Consider the following 13,168-nt stretch of genomic DNA (forward strand, 5'->3'; position numbering starts at 1 on the left):
ACATCAGTTGGGCCACTGGCATCGGCTGAGCCCTAGCTGTCGACGTGGCAGATGCCCAGACCCATCCTTGGCCTTCTCCATCCACACTTGCTTCCTGGGTGAACCCACCTGGTCTTGTGGCTTTAAACATCCACTGTAGGAATTCCCTCGTGGTCCAGTGGCTAAGACTCCGTGTTCCCAATGCAGGGGGCCTGGGTTCAATCCTTGGTCAGGGAACTAGATGCCACACACTACAAGGAAGATCAAAGATCCCGCATGCCACAACTAAGAGTACGCATGCTGCAAGTGAAGGTCCCATACTGCAGCGAAGGTCTTGCATACTTGCATACTGCAGTCGAGACCTGTCTCCAGCCTCCTGCCATGACTTCAACCATTGCCCAACACCCCCCCAACCCACCCCTTGTTCATGCTGTCCCCTTGGTCCAGAATGTCCTTTCTCCCTTCTCTGTCTGCCTAATTCCTCTGTGCTCCTAGACTCAGCTCCAAGGTCACCTCCCCCCGTGAAGTCTTCCCTGATCACCCGCTCTCACCTCCCCAACACTCTGTAATTACCATCTTCTTCTCGGGGCTCACCCATCCAGTCCTCACAGCAAGGTCACCTTGGCTGAGATGACTAACAGGCCAGAAAAGCAGTTTGGTGGCCCAAATGGCAAAGGCCTTAGCACCTTCTGTGAATCTGGATCTGTTCCCAGAATCCCAAGGTCAAACGGTAGATGCGTATGGCATGAGGAGGGGGCAAATGGGACTGGAAATGGGGAGAAGGGACAAGAACCAACACGTTTTGAGCAGATTCTATGTTCTCGTGCTAAAGGCCCTGGAGATGCTACTTCATTGTTAAATCCCTGGGATGTAAGGATTTTAAAAACAAAAGAACTGGTGTATAAGAGTTACAAAACTAATAAAGGTAGCATTTCAAAGCAGTGGAAGAGACTATGCAATAAAAGACTTTAATATGAAGTTGGATATGTATATGGAAACAATCAAGTTGGATCCCTTACATGGCATTAAAACTCCAAATGGAATATGTTAGTTGCTCAGTTGTGCCTGACTCTTTGCGACTCCATGGACTGTAGCCCACCAGGCTCCTTCATCCATGGAATGCTCCAGGCAAGAATACTGGAGTGGGTAACCATTCCCTTCTCCAGGAGATTTTCCTGACCCAGGGATCCAACCAGGGTCTCCCACACTGCAGGCAGGTGCTTTATCAGCCGAGCCACCACACAATCATTTAAGTGACTATTTATGTGAATTTGGGGTAGGGGAGGTCTTTGTCAACCTAACACAGAAGGCAGTGACCGGAAAGGAAAGTACTGAGAGACCTGACTATGCAAAAATGTAAATGTTTCATATTCAACAAATAAAGTGAAAATGAAAAACCGGGAAAAATCTTTCCGACACGCTACCAGATAGAAAGGACTTCCCTGGTGGATCAGCAGTAAAGAATCCTCCTGCAATTCAGGAGACACAGGTTCAATCCCTGGGTCAGGAAGATCCCCTGGAGGAGGGCGTGGCAACCCATTCCACTATTCTTGCCTGGAGAATTCCATGGACAGAGGAGCCTGGTGGGCTACAGTCCATGGGGTTGCAGAAAGTCAGGCAGGACTGAAGCAACTGAGCACAGCACAGCACCAGACAGAAACACAGGGTCACAATCTAAACAGACAATTCACATACTAAGAAATATGAATGGGCCAAAGTTCAGTTTTTCTAGTAATCACAGAAATATGAGTTAGTCCAATTGAGGTACTGTTTAAAATTTACCAAATTATCTGGGACTTTCCTGGTGGTCCAGTGGCTAAGATTTCATGCTCCCAATGCAAGGGGCCCAGGTTTGATCCCTGGTCAGGGAAATAGATCCCACATGCAACTAAGACCTGGCATAGCCAAAAAAAAAATAATGAAAGTGTCATGAGGTACCATGGGAGAATGCACCATATGAAACTGCTGATGATAGAAACTGTCATTGTATAGGTTATAAACAGCTTTTGCTTTCTAGGGCAGGAGAGGGGATCTGTTTACAGAGAAGATCCTCCCTTTGTTCTGAATTGTTTTGGAAAGACCCTTTCCTCCAGCCCTCTTAGTCAGGCAGCTTCGAAGTAACAGCCCCCTGATGCTCTTGGGGACACTCCAAACTAGCTGCTTTAGACTAAGGTGTTAAGTATTCTAATCCATTATATAAACTGGGTTAGCTAGTTAAAGGAGGCCCCCAGCCCCCACCCCAAACTCGATTTTGGACTGCTCTCTGCAGGAAGGTGCAAGAGCAGGAGCTGAAGCATGCTTTAGATGGGAGGCCAGGATTCTTCTCCCCTGCGGTGGCTGCTGGGGTCTGCACGCTGGGCAGTAGGCTGCACGCTAGGCAATAGGGGCTCAGTCGAGGGCATTGATCCGCTATCCAGAGGCCGAGGTGGGCTAAAAAGAAAGCAATCATGTGGCCCCCGTGGAGAATCCCAGACTGTGGACTTTGGCAGCAGCGACTTCCGGTTTAAATCTGCCTTCTGTTCTCCCCAAACCTGCAGTCAGAGTTTTATTAGGTTGGTGGTAGCTGTGTTTTAGGGAATTCAGAGAGAGTGTTGAGCCTAGAGAAGCCGTCCTGGGAGCTGAAGCCTGGAGATGTCAGCAGATGGCAGGAGGTGACCCATTTCTGGGAAGAAGGGCAGTGGTCCAGAGGAAGGGAGGTGGCTCAGGTGATGAATGGCAGCCAGGTTGGAGCAGGAAACAGTAAACATGGCTTGCAAGTCACTTGGCAAAGTGAACATTTGAAAGCTTGGTCTCACGGGCTGTATTAAAGAGCAGTGTTGCCCAAGGGCCCAAACCCCAGAATTCCAGGACCCTTGGCTGCATGTCGGAGGCAGAACAGGCCCTTTTCTATGCTGGGTGACCGGAAATGGCAACTGCAAACTGGGAGACAACTTTCCAGTTGCAGCAAAATCCTTAAAAATGTGCATACTCTGATCTTAGTTCCCCAATCAGGGGTTGAACCTAGGGCCGTGGCTGTGGAAAACACTGAGTCCTAACCACTGGACTGCCAGGGAATTCCCAATAGCTCATTTCTTTTTATCTCTGATAATATTTCATTGGTTGGATGTCCCACAGTTGTTTATCTGTTCATCTACCGAAGGATATCTTGGTTGCTTCAGTTTTGGCAATCATGAATAAAGCTTCTATAAACACCCATGTGCAGGTTTTTGTGTGAATGTAATTTTCAACTCAGATAAATACTAAGGTGCATAATTGCTGGATCATACAGTAAAACTATGTTTAACTCTGCAAGAAACCACCAAACTGTCTTCCAAAGTGCCTGTGCTGTTCTGCATTCCTACCGCAATAAAGGAAAATGCCTATGGCTCTACATCCTTGTGAACATTTGGAGGTGTCCATGTTTTGAATTTTAGACATAATAATAGACGTGTAGTGGTATTTCATTGTTGTTTAATTTGCAGTTCCCCAAAGACATGTGGGGGACTTCCCCACTGGCTCAGTGATAAAGAATCCACCTACCAAGCAAGGAGATGTGGGTTTAATCCCCAATCTGGGAAAATCCCCTGGAGAAGAGAATGGCAACCCATTCCAGTATTCTTGCCTGGGAAATTCCATGGACAGAGTGGACAGAGGAGCCTGGCAGGCTACTGTCCATGGGGTCTCAAAAGAGCTGGATACGGCTTAAGTGACTAAACAACAGCGAAGACATGCAGAGCATCTTTTCATACACTTATCTGCCATTTCTATTCCAGGTTAGGGGCTTTCCAGGTGGTGCTGGTGGTAAAGAACATGCCTGCCAGTGCAGGAGATGTAAAAGACACAGCTTCGATCCTTGGGTCAGGAAGATCCCCTGGAGGAGGAAGTGGCAACCCACTCCAGTATTCTTGCCTGGAGAATCCCATGGACAGAGAAGCTTGGCGGGCTATAGTCCATGGGTAACAAGGAGTGGGACAAAGGCTGAGGTCCTGTTGGAGGGCTACTCTCCCCACAATGTTTATCAGTTAGCCTTTGCTGTGTTAACACACTATTCTAAAACAAAATCACACATCTGTAGGTGGTGTGGGTTTCAGCTGATTGTGGCTGGATGAGGCTGGGTGCTTCAAGCCGCACAGCTGGGTCTGTTCTGTCTCTCACTGGGTTTCCGGGTCTGCTGGGGCGGCTCTGCTCCACGGTCTCACACGTTCTTTGGACCACTGTACCCAATTTAAATATATATTTTGATAAATGCATTTCAATATAATTGATTTCCTTTATAAACTTTGGTATATTATTTTGTGCATTTTAAAATACCATTGCGGGTGGTGGTGGAGCCTCCTCCTAGTGGTCAGAGGCTCAGAGAAAGTTAAGAAATCTTGGTCTACAGGGATTTGCAATGCAACCTTGAGTTGAATCCTGAACAGGAAACAACCAAGACATCACACAAAGGAAGCTGGTTAAGTAATCTTGGTTTTACTTTTACAGTGGAATACCATAAGGGAAGTAAGAACTTTCTTGTAGGAGAATAGTGAAATAAAACATTAAAATTACATTCAGTGGAAAAAAGATTATGAAATAATACACACAGTGCTATCCGATCACTTTCCTGAACCCCTGGTAACCACTGATCCATATCTGGTGACTATAGCTTTGCCTAAGAATTACTCATTAAAGACAATAAACAGTTGATAAGATGCTCAAGCTGAAACTCCAATACTTTGGCCACCTGATGCGACGAGTTGACTCACTGGAAAAGACTCTGATGGTGGGAAGGATTGGGGGCGGGAGGAGACGGGGACGACAGAGAATGAGATGGCTGGATGGCATCACCGACTCGATGGACATGAGTTTGAGTGAACTCCGGGAGTTGGTGATGGACAGGGAGGCCTGGCGTGATGTGATTCACAGGATCGCAAAGTGTCGGACACGACTGAGCGACTGAACTGAACTGAACTGAACTGAAGATGCTCAGAGGGCTTCCCTAGTGGTTCAGATGGTAAAGAGTCTGCCTGCAGTGCAGAAGACACAGGAGACACAGGTTTGATCTGTTAGTCAGGAAGATCCCCTGGAGAAGGGAATGGCAACCCACTCCAGTATTCTTGCCTGGAGAATTCCAAGGACAGAGGAGCCTGGCGGGCTACAGTCCATGAGGTCGCAAAAAGACGCGGACTGAGTGACCAACACTTTCACTTTCAAGGTGCTTAGAGAAGTTAGCTGAGTTGCCTAGGGCTGGAAACCTTTTGGATTTCCACCTCTCCATCCTCTTTATTCCTCCCCACCCCCACCCCATCCAGCATATTACATCTGTGATGACCTATTTTCAGATTCTGAGGTTCTGGGGCTTAGGGCTTCAGCTGTGAATTTGGGGGGACTTGATTCAGCCCTTATCAACACTGTCACCAAGTAGGGGTCACGAAGACAGCCTCTGAAGCAAAGGGCTCCGCGGCTCCCTAGCTGCGTGACCTTCGGCAAGTGACCCAACTTCTCAGGGCCTCAGTTTTCATGACTGTAAAATGGGGATTGTGCATATCACTGTCAGCTAGCTCCAGCTGCTTCCTTTCCAGATCCACCCTCACGTTGCTGCTGAGGTTGAGGAACAGGCTGCTTCCAGCCAGTGACAGCAGAGGGGAGCTAATGTGGGCTGGTCCCGAGACACAGGATGCCTTTAGCCAGGACTTTCCAGGTGGCCTGGCTGACACTGTCCTCCGACTGCACTACCAGCCATTTGAGATCCTTCCTACCCCACCCCCCGCACTGGCCATCCCCCCAGGAGTCAGACTTTCAGGCCTGTATCATAGTCTGATGGCATATCCTACCCAAGGGTAATAGTAACATGTTCCACAGGGGTGGTTATGACAACCCTGCACACGAAGTCATATGTGTAAATCATTGAGAAAAGTGCTTGGCACTTGTTCGGTGCTCAATAAAAGTTTATTCATTCACAAAGCATTTACTTGGTATTTGGTATCTGCTGTGTGCTAAACACTAGGGTTGTACAGATGAGTAAAACCTAGTCCTTTTTTTCTTTCTCTCTTATTTTTTTTTAATTTATTTAGTTAGCTATTTGGCTATACCAGGTCTTAGTTGCAGGATGTGGGATTTAGTTTCCTGACCAGGGATCAAACCCAGTTCCCCTCCATTGGGAGCTCAGAGTCTTAGCCACCGAAGCACCAGGGAAGTCCCTCGTCCCTGGTATTGGTCTCAGCATCTCTGAAGAGGTTAACCAAAGTGAGGATAGAAGTAGTGCACGGGCAAATTGAGAGCAGGGTATGGGGGAGAGGTGAGCATTCTGGCAATGATCTTAAAGGAGTAATTCAGGAGAAATAAAAAGCTACAAAGGTGAGGATGCCCAGGGCACTCTCCACCACCCACAATCCACCCTGCACCCAGGAGTCCCAGTGATCAGAAAGATCATCCTCAAATCCAGATCTGATCACACCTTTCCCCAGCTGCCAGGCACCTGGGGGCCCCCCAGACTCCCACGGCTCACAAAGCATCACTGGTCCAGCCCTGCCTCTGCTGCAGCTTTGGTTCAATCTCACCAACACCAAGGGCTTCCCAGGTGGCGCTGGTGGTAAAGATCCTGCCTGCCAATGTAGGAGATATGAGACAAGGGTTCAATCCCTGAGTTGGGAAGATCCCCTGGAGGAAGGCATGGCAATCCCTCCAATATTCTTGCCTGGAGAATCCCATGGACAGAGGAGCCTGGCGGGCTATAGTCCATAGGGTCTCAAAGAGTCGGACACAACTGAAGGGACTTAGCACAACACTGAAGCCAGCCAGACCATCGCTTTAGGCTTCAGCTGCCACCTTTCTCGGCCAGGTCTATGCTCTTGCAGGTACCTCTTGCCTGGAACATCTTTCCCTTCCCTGTCATTTGACCACTTCCTATGTATCCTTCATGGGCTTCCCTGATAGCTCAGTTGGTAAAGAATCCACCTTCAATGCAGGAGACCCTGGGTCAATTCCTGGGTCAGGAAGATCCCTTGAAGAAGAGATAGGCTACCCACTCCAGTATTCTTGGGCTTCCCTTGTGGCTCAGCTTGTAAAGAATCCACCTTCAATGCAGGAGACCTGGGCTGGGAAGATCCCCTGGAGAAGGGAAAGGCTTTCCACTCCAGTATTCTGGCCTGGAGAATTCCATGGACTGTACAGTCCATGGGGTCGCAAAGAGTCAGATACGACTGAGCGACTTTCACTTCACTATGTATCCTTTGGGCCTCAGCCAAGATGTCGCTTCCTCTGGGCAGCCCTCCCTGATTTCCTAAGTCAGAGAGGTGGCTCTCTTCTGGGTTCCCTAGCCCCATGTCTGCCCTGTCACACTGCTCTGCCAGGGCCTGGCTCTTTGTTTCCCTTGCAGGACTGTGAACTCCCAGAGGGCAGGGACTGTGTTTACATTTCTATTTGGAGTTTTTCGTTATGAAAAATTCCATATACCAAAAAAAAAGAGAGAGAGAACAGCACCATGAAACTCCATACACCCACCACTCCAGAGCACACTGATTTTGTCCCATTGGTTCAGCTTCTCTCCCCCTTTTTTACTTTTTCCCTCCTTTCCTAAAGTATTATAAAGCAAATCACCCCCACCCCACATGTATTTCACTATGCTTCTCTAAGAAATTGAATGAATAGTTTTTAACCACATGAAAGACTGCTGCAGAGCTTTTTGTAACAGCTCCCAACTGGAAACATGCTTATTAGCTAACATTTGAAAATGAAGGGGTGACCAGTCAAAGGACTCTAGTGTATCTCTTCACAGGATCAGTATGAAGACCACACAGCCTCCTGGCAAGATGCTTGCGACCAAGAAAAGCCCAGAAAGACAAAGAGCCCAGTCCAAGCTGGTCTCCACACTCTTTTTAGGCAAGCAGGCCAACATAGCTGCTTGGGTTCCCGGTCAGAACATGAAAGCAAAAAGGAAGGTGAGGGTGAGGGTGGCAAGATGTGGGGGAAATGCTCTTCTCTCTTCCAAATGTTCTAACATCATCTTTTCAAGCTGTTACCTGCAAACCAGACTTGCTGCGGGGCTGTGTGTGAGGCCGAACAAAGGACTGGTGGCATCTGCTGGCTCCGTGGGGAGCTGGCTGGAGTCACTGAAAGCCTTGCTGCAGACCTCATGACAAACGGATGATCCAAACTCTGGGCACAGCCCGTCTCAGTTTCCAGAAGGTGGCCGACAAGCCACATGGCTGTTTGTTCTTCTGCTGCCAGGGTTTTAGAAAGGCCGCGGTGTGGTGGCAGGGAGTCACTTGATGTTCCAGGCCATGTGTGTGCTTCAAGTGCATCGGGGTCCTCATCCCAGCCAAGTGGCCTGCCCACCTGGGTGCCTGGAGCTTGCTCTGCCTATTTAAATGGTTATCGGGGTGAGCAGTTTTGAGATCTTTGTTCCTCTGGCAGACTTGCATTGATGACAAACCTTGACCCAGAGGGTTGTCCTGGGAAAAACGGGATCCACTTTTCAGCTTGGTTCCCAGGCACACTGACCCCAGAGGAGAAGGGGGCCTGTCCCCAGCAGACTTCCTTGGATCCACCCCTATTCCTTGAGAGCTCAGTTCAATTCAGTTCAGTTCAGTCGCTCAGTCGTGTCCAACTCTTTGCGACCCCATGGACTGCAGCAGGCCAGGCTTCCCTGTCCAACAGCAACTTCCGGAGGCTGTTCAAACTCATGTCCATTGAGTCGGTGATGCCATCCAAACATCTAATCCTCTGTCATCCCCTTCTCCTACCCCCTTCAATCTTTCCCAGTATCAGGGTCTTTTCCAAGGAGTCAGTTCTTCGCATGAGGTGGCCAAAGTATCAGAGTTTCAGCTTCAGCATCAGTCCTTCCAATAAATATTCAGGACGAATATGATTTCCTTTAGGATGGACTGGTTGGATCTCCTTGCTGTCCCAGGGACTCTCGAGAGTCCTCTCCAACATCACAGTTCAAAAGCATCAATTCTCCAGAAAGCTCAGCTTTCTTTATAGTCCAACTCTCACATCCATACATGACTACTGGAAAAACCATAGCTCAGTGTCCTATAAACAGGAGGCGTGATGACTTCATACTTGTTCTCCCAAGTGCCATGCTGTGCCCAGTGTCTTCCTGTTCCCTAGAAAATCTGACTTGAGGAATTCTGGAAAGAGGACCCATCAGAGTGCATTGGTTAGGGGGCAGGGATGGAAAGAGGCTTGGGGGTATATGTCTGGAAGCCCTAAGTTGCAGTTCCAGCCCCCATAAGTCATTTGGGAAACTTAGGACTACCTCTCCCACTCGCCTCACCTACCAATGTGTCCATTCATCTCCGTCTCACTCTAACTGATGTGATGCCACACGTGGTCATTAAGCAGCTTCCCGGGGGCCTGCGAGGAGACCCAGAGCTGAACTGCCATAGTTCCTGTCCTTGGAAAAGTCACTTCAAACAATAACTATGGTTTTAAATGATCAAAAAATGACTGAGGGCGTGATTTGTAGTGAGGTAATGGATGGGGTTCAGGGTAGGCTGCCCCCAAATATGCCACTTTGGCAAATGGATTATTTTGAATTAAAGTTTCTTGGGGAACAGCCAATGGGAGAACACTTGTCCCCTTGAAAGCAGGAAATAAATCTCCCACGTGAAGCTATTCTCTGTGTACCGGGACGAGAGGAGAAATCCTTATCTCCAGAAACGTGAAAGGCAAGGTCTCAAGGCCAAGAAGGCTGCCTCAACAAACTCTGTTACTCCTTCATTAACTCGCTACCCCAAGCAAAAAAGCTTTTGTTTTGTCCGATCTTGACAAATAATTGTTTCTTTGTCTGCAAGGCATAAAACCTGCCTGCTTCAGTCACTTCTTTGAGCTTCCTATGTTTGGGGCTCCCATATGGATGAAATTAAATTTGATTGTTTTTCTCCTGTTGATCTGTTTTTTGCCAATTTAATTCTATTAGACGAACCAAAAAGAACCTAGAAGGGCAAAGGGAAATTCTTCCTCTCCTAGAGTATCAAGAAAAATGCCAAGGGCTTTCATTTGCTAAGGGGCTTTGAAGATGGAGCAGAAGTTTGCTGGGCAGGCATGTGTGGGGACAACAGGGACAAAGAAGCCAGCAGGAAACACACGGTTGTTTGAGAAACTTACAGCAGTTAAGCTGAGGCTGAGCTGGGAAGGGCCTTGGAGGGTCTGCCCACCTCACAGGGTTTCCAGGAAAGGCCTTGGCATCTTGTACTGACGTGTTTTTATTCTGAGGGCAAGCTTGTGGGTTCCCCCAGCAAACAATTCTCCAGTCCTCTGCAGATACCAGTGGGGTGCCCTGTAATTTAATTCATTCTAACACTAACCACTTGGAGTTAGTGCAGACCCCACAGGTTAAGAGGGTTTCCCACGTCCCTCTGCAATCAGCCTCCATCCAGAAGTTATCTAAGAACTTCCAGCCACGTTGTTCATTATCAATAAACTCCAGTACAGTGGATAAATGTTGGTATAAATAACAAGATGCTCCTATCATCGTCAGGAAATGTCTAAACTCTTACTATTTTTAATTTAAAAAACTGCTTATTTTATTTTGCTTTAAAATATTAATTTATTTGGCTGCACAAGGTCTCAGTTGCAGCATGCAGGGTCTTTGCTCATCGAGGCATGCTGGTTCTTTAGTTATGCCATGTGGGATCTAGTTCCCTTACCAGTGATCGAACTTGGACCCCTTGCACTGGGAATGGGGAGTCTTAGTTACTGGACCACCAGAAGGTCCCCAAAACCCTTTGAGAAGCTCTGTGCTAGGACCTGGGAAGAAAACGAAGAGTCAGAAGACTGGAGTTCAAATCCTGATATTTCTGTTGGCTGACTTGCTGAATTGGAGTTTCCTGCTTTATAAATTACAATGATTACAATACCCATCTCACCAGGTTGGAGTGAGAAGTAAATAAATGTATGATGAAAAAACATCCAAGTTCCTGGCATCCAGTAGGTGTTCAATGTGTGTGTATTCTCTTTTTAAAACATTAAATTGTAATCTAAATGTAATTAACATCAGTACCTACCACAGGTCAGGTCTTCCTGTGGCATCTCATTTAATCCTTGCAGTCATTTGGCCAGGTAGATTATCACTCCCATTCTACAGAGGACACTGAGGCTCAGAGAGGGCAGGTAGCTTGTCCAAGGTCACACAGGTGACAGGATATGGGGCAAAAATTAGAAAGAAGTGGACTGGACTCCAAATCTTAATTCTTGACTTTTTCTCAATAGACAAACCACCAGGCCTCTCCTACCTTCATTGCAGAGACTGCACATAGCCTCTTGGTATTTATTTCCCAATCCTTTTTCTGTAACAGCAACTTGTAGTTGGTCACTTTGTAGCTCCATCCAAAGCCTTCATTTCCTGACCTCCTTTTCACCAAGATGTGGTCATGGGGCTAGGTTACAGCCATTGAGATGTAAGGAGAAGTGTCATGAGGCACCTCTGGGGTCTCCTTAAAAGAGAAGGGAGATTGTGTGCCAGGCTCCTTTGTCCATGGAATTTTCCAGGCAAGGACACTGGAGTGGGTTGCCATTTCCTACTCCAGGAGATCTTCCCAGCGCAGGGATCGAATGTCTCATGCATCTCCTGCACTGGCAGGTGGATTCTTTACCACTAGTGCCACCTGGGAAGCCAGTGAGATTGCACGCATGCATGCATGCTAGGTTGCTTCAGCTGTGTCTGACTCTGTGTGACCCTATGGACTGTAGCCCACCAGGCTCCTCTGTCCATGGGGATTCTCTAGTCAAGAATACTGGAGTCGGTTGCCATGCCCTCCTCCAGGGGATCTTTCCTGACCCAGGGATCAAACCTGTGTCTCTTATGTCTCCTGCATTGGCAGACAGGTTCTTTACCACTAGTGTCACCTGGGATGCCAGTGAGACTGCTTACAAGTAAATGTTAATTTGAAAAAAAAAGAAAAAAAAAGGAAGAAGCAAATGCCATCTTCCTACTTTTGTCTTTTCTTTCTGCTGGCTGAACTCAGATGAAATGGCTGAACTCAAGGAGCCATCTTGGGCCATGCGGAGCTAGCTGTGTTGGAAGGACAGCAAAATGGTGAATCACCATCCCAGTCATAGACTGCCTCCCATGTCCCCTTTCTGAATGTTAGCTCTTCTCTATTAAGCTTTTCTTTCAGCTTTAAAACAGGCTCAAGTTTCCCCCAAGCTAAAAGAAAAAAACCCTCCCTCAAACCCATGTCCCCTTCTCTCCCTCTCCTGAATCCACCAATTGGGAGGAACCGTCTATTCTCAAGGTGTTCATGTCTCCATTTCCCTTCCACTCCTCAACTCACTGTATCTGGGTTTCTGTCCTACCATTCCATCAGAATTGCGTGGGTCAAGGGCCTGGGACGGCTAAATCTAATGGGCTTTCTTCAGTTATCTTCTAACTGGATCTCTCAGGAGCATGCCATGTTGTTGCCCATGCCCTCCTCACCCTGGGTTCTGGGGCACCTCTGCTCCCCTTGCCTCTCCAGCTGCTTGCTCTCTGTTGTCTTTGCTCACAAACCCTCTGTTTTGAGCTCTAGTACTCTCTGTCTAAGGAATGCTCTGATTCCTTTTCTTGCATGTCTCAAAAGCATCTCAAATTCAACACGTCCAGGAAATCCCCTGGCAGTCCAGGGGTTAGGACACCAAGCTTTTACTGTGGAGGTCGCAGGTTCAATTCCCAGCCAGGGAACCAAGATCCCACAAGCTGTGCTGCACAGCCAAAAACAAAGCAAAAAACAACAGAAATAGCATCAACATGTCCAAACTGAAAATTCTCCCTCTCCAGAAACCTGCTGTTCTTGTCAGAAATCTGAATCTTTGACACATCTTTTCCCATCATCACCCACAACCAATCCATGGTCAAGCTTTGACAGTTTCATCTCCTAAATAAAGTCCACCCGACGGCCATCAGCTGACTCAGGCCACTCCAGGGACTGTTGCCTCCATCTAGTAAACAGTCTCCTAATCTGTCTTTTCATCTCCACTCCAATCCTCTTCTAAACACCAATTCTGCACACAGGAGTCAAAGGAATCTTTCTACCAACAGGGTCATGTCAATGACTTGCTCAGAAGTCAACAATTTGCCTTTGTCCTCCAGATGAATAGCCCAACTCCTGCCTGGGCCAGCAGGGTCAGAGTCCACCCTCTTACCCGCTTCACTTCACTCCCCCTCCGTCTCTCTTCCTGCCTCAGCGGCCTTCTGTGACACCCACGCTTCCTGAACCCACCACTCCCTTTCCTCGCCACTAGCTGT

Source organism: Moschus berezovskii, chromosome 6, assembly GCF_049115385.1.
Source record: "Moschus berezovskii isolate FMDL1 chromosome 6, NW_MosBer_1.0, whole genome shotgun sequence".
Classification (NCBI taxonomy): Eukaryota; Metazoa; Chordata; class Mammalia; order Artiodactyla; family Moschidae; genus Moschus; species Moschus berezovskii.